This window comes from Lissotriton vulgaris, chromosome 1_1, assembly GCF_964263255.1.
Source record: "Lissotriton vulgaris chromosome 1_1, aLisVul1.2, whole genome shotgun sequence".
Taxonomy (NCBI): Eukaryota; Metazoa; Chordata; class Amphibia; order Caudata; family Salamandridae; genus Lissotriton; species Lissotriton vulgaris.
In genome coordinates this window covers 1,379,972,778-1,379,981,260 of record NC_141685.1, presented here as the reverse complement: position 1 = coordinate 1,379,981,260, position 8,483 = coordinate 1,379,972,778, and the positions used below count along the sequence as shown (strand labels likewise).

General features: G+C 42.7%; 1 pseudogene; it reads left to right on the top strand.

The window, feature by feature from the left end:
- Positions 1-277: 277 nt before the first annotated feature.
- LOC147750540 (hyaluronidase PH-20-like) overlaps positions 278-8,483 on the top strand; it is a 98,457-nt pseudogene continuing 90,251 nt past the window's right edge.

Genomic DNA, 8,483 nt, shown 5'->3' with positions numbered 1-8,483 from the left:
CTATCTTTCATGTAAAAATGGCGCTAGGGGAAGAATGGAACAGTTATCGGTGTGTTAATTTGTAAAATCATATTGTGAAGTGTCAATGTAGAAAGCTAAAATTAACATGGAGCCATTACAAATTATTACATAAATCACTATATTAACTAAATCATACTGTTTAATATACAAAAACTTGTTTTTACACACTACAAATAATACATATATATGTGTGTTTTTTCCTAGGTAAAATCTCGGTCTTACACAGCACATATTCTCGATATCTTAGTGTTATGCAATGCTTCCCATGACAGGATAGTGATGGTTATATCAAGTTGTTACTGTTCTGGTGTTTTTTCGTCCTTCATTGACTTTGAGGGCACCCCCTCTCATTGAGAAGTCACCATTCATTGCTGTTGGGAACTTAACAATGTGATACCCGTTGCAAGGCCCATTTGAATCTCTGGCTTTTCCAGCTGGTAGGCAGTCCAAAAAGGACAGCCACCAATCAGGCGATCTCTTTGTTCTACAGCGACAGACTTGGCTACTACCCCTACATTGATGAGGTCACAGGTGAGGAAGGTAACGGTGGGATAGCTCAGTTCATTCCGTTCACTCATCATTTGAAGAAAGCTGCAGAAGACATTAGCTTTTATATATCAGTCAAAAACAAGCTGGGCTGGCAGTGATCGACTGGGAAGAGTGGGGGTCATCTTGTGTCCGAAACTGGGCATCGAAAACTAAAGAATCACACCCTCCGCTCTCCCCACAGGTAGCACACTCCATCGCCAGAACTGAATGTGAGGCAGCATTCCAGTTTATAATGAGAGAAGCACACTCATTGGCAACACTTCTGAGGTCAGACACGCAATGGAGATTTTTCCTCTTCCCTGAATGTGATAATTATGATTAGAACATTGGAATGCTGGGAGCTCCATTGAAAACAATGGAGTGCTCTGGGCTTATAATGGCTGGTCTAAGCCTGGAGCTCCAGCATTCCAATGTTTCTTTGTTCACAGTTCTGGCTGTGAACAAAGGCTTCAAGGAGCCTGAGAGGATTCCAATCCCCTCACGTTCCCATAAGGCTTTGTTCTTTTTTGTTAGAACATTCTGCCCTCTAGTGGCAGAATGTTCTAATAGCCTTATATCCATTTGTAGCTGGGCTATATCGTTATTAAAGTCCCTCTCCCTTGTTAAAGGCCCTCACCTTCGGCTCGGGCCTTTAACGCTGGAGAGGGCCTTTAATATAGCCTTATAGCCCGCCGTAGAGGGCTATACCGGCTATTAAAGGCCCTCTCCAGCGTTAAAGGCCCCGAGCCGAAGGCAAGGGCCTTTAACAAGGGAGAGGGACTTTAATAGCCTTATAGCCCATCTACGAAGGGCTATAAGGCGATTAGAACATTCTGTCACTAGAGGACAGAATGTTCTAACAAAACAAACAAAGCCTTTTGGAAGGAAGCGTGAGGGGATTGGAATCCCCTCAGGCTCCCTGAAACCTTTGTTCACAGCCAGTGCTGTGAACAAAGAAACATTGGAATGTTGGAGCTCCAGGCTTATACCAGCCATTATACGCCCAGAGCACTCCATTGTTTTCAATGGAGCTCCCAACATTCCGATGTTCTAATAGCTGGTATAGACCTCTACGGCGGGCTATAAGGCTATATTATAAACAGAAACTGAAGGATTATACTGGACATTGCCTGGAAATAGTAAAAAAAGAAACTATGGACTTGGGTGGCTCTGGCGGAAGAGCACAACACTTTATCCAGTATTTACATGGAAACAGTGTTGCCATCTTCACCGATCACATTCTTTCTTTCTCTTTTCAAAAGAGGTGTCACCTAATCATGGTACATCACTAACTTGAGGTTCCTTTCTGAGCACAGGTTTTACTTCTCCATTTTTCTGGTCTATAGATCTCTAGCATAAACAAGAGAGCAATATGTGTACCTAGGTATATCTTGTATCAGAAAGTTGACCCTCAATGCACTGTTGTTTCAATATATGTGCAATAGCTATTGTTTTTTATCTTTTAGAACTACAAGCTTTTCTCCTGAAGAAGGCGGTTACCCGCCGAAACGCGCGTAGAGACTGATGACGACATTAAATGGACTGTATGGATGTGATAATTAGTGTTTTCTATCATAGGAACATTGTTTCACAAATATAAAATTGTACCGTGTTACTTTTATGTTATTGTGTACATTTCTAGTGTTTTTTAACATTATATTCATGATATTGTTTGCCTATATGTCTATCTAAAGGGTTTGTTACACTTCCCCTTTTTTAATTTAAAATAATGTTTTAGATGATATACATGCTGTAAACTTGAATAAATATATATATATATATAATTTTTATCAATTTTTTAGTTGTGGTCAGTGCATTGGGGCTTCAATATATTCTTTTGTTTGTTAGTCAACCTAGTCATTTGTAGGTATTGTGTTGCCTAGGAAATTTTTGTACAATTCGTATTCACCCTGTCCTAGGAACTGTATGCGGAATCAGGGGGTCCTTGTTTCATTGTGACATCTTCACCCAATGCAGTGCTTCATAAAAGGCACCGAGTTCAGGGGGCAAAAAGGGTTTCCACTATCCACAGGGAAAGTGCTCTGCTGCCAATATATGTCTATTCATATCTTGTGTTTACAGATGACCCACTAACCTATCTCACTCTGGTAAGTCACACAGCCACCATAGTCATTATATAGATATGATTAACATATAGATCTTGTATATAGGATAGATTACTGTATTTCTATAGGATACAGGTTATTGTGCCTTGGTTGCCAGTATTACTTGAAACAGGTTCAGTGGTCAATAGTATTGATTGACCTCGTTTGGTCAAAGAATACATTGGACTTTTCTTCTAGCAAGAGAAATCTCCACCACAAAAAAATTGTCAGCTCATCATTTTTTAAAGTAATTTTATTGGCATTTGGATTTCATAAATGACAATATTACAGAGATATAGGCACATTTCCTGATTCCACATTACCCATCCTCTCATCTGCACCATTGCAATACATTGTCTGTACAGATCATGAGGTCCGTACAGGGGGGATCCGAGTTCCCACCTGTAGTCTCCCCATTAACGCCATGGACATTCCTACTAGTATCTCTGTGGCTTACAACATTATGCCAATCCTAATTTGGGCATATGCTCACTTATCCCCAGATTCCCCTCCCCTTCCCTCCCTTCCCAACTGTAGAACTGGCTATTAAAGGGTTGTGCATGGTTAATTAGCAGTATTCTTTATTGTCAGGTTGGTATCACTCCACACCCCAATCTTAATTCACCCTGTGTGGTTCAGCTCCTGTCCCATGGGCAGGCTCTTGAGTGATCGTGTCCTGCTCTCCCTTCTGATCTTATAACATTTAAAACATTTCTGCTGTTGCCCATTTGCACATGTCATCTATTCTTCCACCTGTGGAGGTCCGGGACAGACTAACAATCAACAGAAGAGGGTACCTGATAACAAAGCTGGTTCTGGGGGAAAAAGACAGGGAAAAGCAGAACATAAAGCAGCATAGGTGGAGTCCCCCACGAAATATTCATATAAACAGGTAGTAAATCCTGATAAATATATCACCCGCAAAGGTTTTCATTTACAATTATTTATTATCAAAAATGTACATATTTTTTCTTTTTTATATATAGTACGTTGATTTCGACACAATACATTCTAAAAAACACATTTATACATATATTAATCAATACAATATTGTGTACAAGGAAAAACAAGAAAAGACCTGAGTTTAAACTGAAAATACAACAATTATATGTGTATCAAAATGACAAACTTATAGAACATGTGCAAAAAAATATTACAGTGAGATACACAACTACAACATCTACAATGAACAAATACAGAGAACAAAGAAATTTATAGACACAATAAGTACAATAATATACTACAACAAACAAAGAGACAAGATGAATGCGCATTGCAAATGAAAACCTCTGTGAGTGATATATTTATCAGGATATACTACCTATTTATGTGAATATTTAGTAGGGTCTCCATCCATGTTGCCTTACAAGGTCCCGGACAGAGCCATACTATTTGTTTCGTCTTTTGGTAAGCACCAATCCAAAGGAAAGAAAACGCCTGCTTAATCTTTTGTTTTTGGGAGTAGGTAGAAGGCCAAGTAATACCTGCCCAATCTCTTTAAGAATCACACACCCAACAGCTTTTTGAAGGTGTGTTAGCACCGCCTCCCAGTAAGGGGCAGCGCCGGGCATCCCCAAATCATATGGAGAAAGTCTGCCGCTTGTGATCTACATCTTCGGCACTCATCACTGCGGGTTAGATACATTCTCTGCAGTCTGCATGGGGTGAGATACACTTGGTGTACTATATTATATTGTAGGAGTTTGAATCTGGCATTAGAACTAACTGTACTTAGCCCCTCATGCTCTTTCTCCCAGTCTCTGTCTGACAATGTCTCCTCCACTATAACGTCCCAGCTGTGTTGTTCTGGTAGGGTCTCCTTTGGAAGATCTTCCCTCATGGCCCAGTGTCAATGGGATATCAGTCGTCTTCCCTGTGAAATATACAGTATTGCTTTTAGTATGTTGGTACTAGGGGGTTTCTCAGGAAATCCTGGCCATATCTCCCAGGTGACACTGGAAATTTCCCCGTATTGTAAAAATTGCCCTGCCCCGAGGTCGAAAAGATCCATGGCTTCATCTCACGTTATGAACCTCCCCTCTGTGTACAAGTGATATATTGTTTGGCACCCTCCCTCTTTCCACCTGCATACTGAAATGGAATCCGCAATGCGGGCAAATGGTCACAACGCCCATAAGGGCATGTCTGGAGCATATAGGGTGTGTTTAACCACCCTGCAAACAGCCCGCTCCCATATCCTAGCGACATGCCTCACAATATACAGGAATCAGGTGGGGCACTCCCCAAACATCAATATTTCTGGCAATGTGTGCTCTGAATGCGTGCCTGCCAACAGATTGACCTCTCAATTATTATACGGGTCCAACCAATGCACTGCGTGTTGGAGTTGAGACGCCATGTAGTATAATTCCAAGCATGGGAAGCTCAAACTGTTTGGATACCAGATTCCCTAGATTGATTTGCACTAGGGGAGTGGTGTATAATAATATAACCCATTTAAGAAAGTCTTCACCAACTCCCAACTTCTGCAAGACCTGCCATAGATGGTGCCATTTCACTGAATCAAATGCCTGTTGTATGTCTAACATTGCCATGGCATAATCATCATCCGTTAAGCATGGACCATGCCATAGTTGTTGGTAGTGCTGCGTTTAGGAATAAAACCTGCCTGGTCTGGGTGAATGACCCAGACAATCCCTGGGAGAAGTTGTGCTGCCATGATATCACTAAGGATTTTATAATCTGTGTTTAATTGGGAAATGGGTCTATAGGAGCTGGTGAGTAGGGAGTCCTTATCTGTTTCAGGTATCATTGTTATTAGTGCTTCTTTCATGGTACGCGGAAGCGTGCCTCATTATATACCTCCAATAAATGGTCAACTAGCTGGGGCACATACCTTTGATAAAATTCTGCCAGTAGACCATCGTCCTCTGGGCTTTCAGTGGTATTTAATCGTTGGATTAACCAGAACCAAGCAGAATTAAGCAGAACCTCCTCCCTAAAAATACTGACGTTTAGCCCCTCCATCATTTCTGCATCCAATCGAGGGATCTATATTGAATCCAGGAATGTTCAGAGACTCTCCTGTGGAGCGGGGTTCACTGTGTATAGATTTGTTCAAAGTGTTCAGCTAGGATGGCTATGATCGCTTTTCGCAAAAAAAACATGGTACCATCTTGATCCTGAAGTTGTACTATTGGGTTAGCTCATATCACTTGTTTATTTCACTGAGCCAGTAGAACTCCTGTTCTATCCCCTTTCCCAATCAGTCTTTGTCTGTAGGCGGTGTGGGCATGTTTTTCTATGCTCTGCACGGCTGTGAATAGGACTTCGCGTGCTGTCAGCCATTCCTCCAGCTTGTGGGGGGGGGGGGGGGGGGGGGGCGGGAGGGCTTTCTCTAGGTCTCCCAGCTTGACCTCCAGCTCAGCTCTATCCAATTCCAACAGATGGTGTACATCCGACCTTTTGATACATCCCCTCTCATGACCACTTTCATAGCCTCCCACTCGAGAGAGTGTGACGAGGCTGTCCCCCAGTTTGTCTCAAAGTAGTGTGTTAGGTTTGTAAGCAGCACGGCTGCCACCCGGTTCGTTAGTCCCTCCGTCCTAAGCCTCCACAGTGGTACTGCAGGGCGAGATTTCATCCCAACTAAAGTTAACAATACAGGCGAGTGATCAGATAAGTATCTAGTTCAGTACGTTATACCACTTACCTTCAGTTCTAAGTCTGCAGATAAAACACAGTAATTCAACTGGCTAAAAGTACCAGACGCCGGTGAGTAGCAAGAGAACTGTTGAACTGATTGATTCCGTTGACGCCACATGTTCACTAGCTGCATCCTGTCCATAATACTTCATAGCGTCACTGTCATTCCTAGGCTTAACGAGGGGTCTTGGGGGCACACGGTCCATGTACCTATCCAGGACACAGTTGATATCCCCTGCAGTACAGACGTTCCCAGATAGGTCCGTGAATAAGGACGGGCTTTCCTCATTGGGGCATACGCGTTAATGATACATACTTGCTTGCCATCTAGCCTGCCACACAGGCATATCTACCCTCTGGGTCCACCAAGTGATGGTGGTGTTGGAACGGGGTGCCCGTAGCGACCCAGAGGATGGCCCGTCTAGCAGACCGCGAATATAAGGTAGCATATCGCTGCCCCTGTCGTGTTTATATCTAGGACCCTAATTCAATATTCCCGATTTATGCCCTTGTGAGGTTATAATCAATAATATCCTGATAAAGGCATAAGAAACAGATGCATGTTCAGTAATAGCCCATGCAGTCTAAAGCACAGCACGGCTCCTCCCATTGACTCCGGGAAAGCACAACGCGTTCTTTGAACAAACCAAGCCTCCAGCAGCCCGGGAAATCCCCCCTGCTTTTGTTTTGATTTGAACAAGAACTCCTGAAGTCCAGAAAGAACTATTAGTTCTTAGTGACGTCTTAAGTCCAACCTTACATCAAACCCGGCAACTTCCAGGTACAAAATACCAACAGTTGCCTTAAGCAAAGACACAGTGGTTTGGAGCAGAGCGGCCATCTACTTGCCCGAGAGCCCAGCTGATACGAGAGCCCGAGGAAGCAGCCCCTCCCGATTGACGCACTGAGAGAGACGCTGTCTTTTTCTCCAGCCAAGAAAATCCAGCTCTGGTGTTTCCATCCTACCCTTGCGGGTTGCTGGGATATCGAGTCCTGAGGAAAGAGATACCAGACCTCCCACATTCTATTACCAAGGTACGGAGCTGACTAAACCCTTAGGAGAATTCTTGATGCAGATTCTTGGCAAAATAATCTTAACCAACTTAACTTAAACTGTTACTTACTTATCCCTTCCCATGTATTAGGCTTAGGTCAGGTACACCGGGGTAGGCTTAGTTAGAAGCACCAATTGAGTACGTTAGTCAATGTATTTATGTATGTATATATTTTATCCATTTTAAAATATCATATGGCTAAGAAATCATATCGATGCTTTTACAGTATTATTTCATAATACTAATTTTATTGTACGCACTTTACTTAACTTTAAGTATTGCAATTGTGGCAATTCATTTCTCTTGCATGAGAAGGAAGACTGCTCAATAAATAACACCTTTTTATTGAAAACGCCCGTCTCTCTATTTCTCTGCACTCTGGTGAAACTAAATATGCACTGCTGACTGAATGAAATAGCTGTCTGTTGTGTTCACACGACTCTAAAGATATACTCTTATTCTGAGGGAGCAAAGTTGTCATGTTTATGCGGTTGTCGGAAACTGAATCCCTTCTTGTCTGAGCCAGGGGAGCTTGTCCCTCCCTATTCATTCAAGAAAGTTTCCAGTGACCTCTGAGCTAGCTGGCGCAAACCTAATTAAGTTTAACATAGTCAGTAGAAACCTAGATGACCTCAGTCCTACGTCTACACTGCTGTTTATGTTATTCCAATACGCAGAGCCTATTGGGAAAATAGGAACTACACTACACCCCCTCCAGCATTTTTTCAGACAGAGTAGTGAGTCGCCCCATATTTGTGTTTCCTACAGGCAGGCTATTGCCATCTTATAGCGCTTTTAGTATTCAAAGACCCTCTTGCGCTTCTTAAATGTAGCCATACCATGAACATTCCATGTGATTAGTTTTGTCATGGGGGTTGCTGGTGTGTTCCTATTCCGTTCCACTTGTGCAGCCTTGAAATACCACTATGTACATCCCATGCACGACTGAGCAGTCATAAACCCCCTGAGAAGATGGGAAAATACCCCATCCAAACCTCAACCATAGTAAACACCCCACTCCCCTTGGGCAGTAGAACAACCCCCCGTTGTGAAAGAGACAAGGTGAAGTCATGTTTTTGCAGCCCCAGTCCCACCCCTCCCAACAACA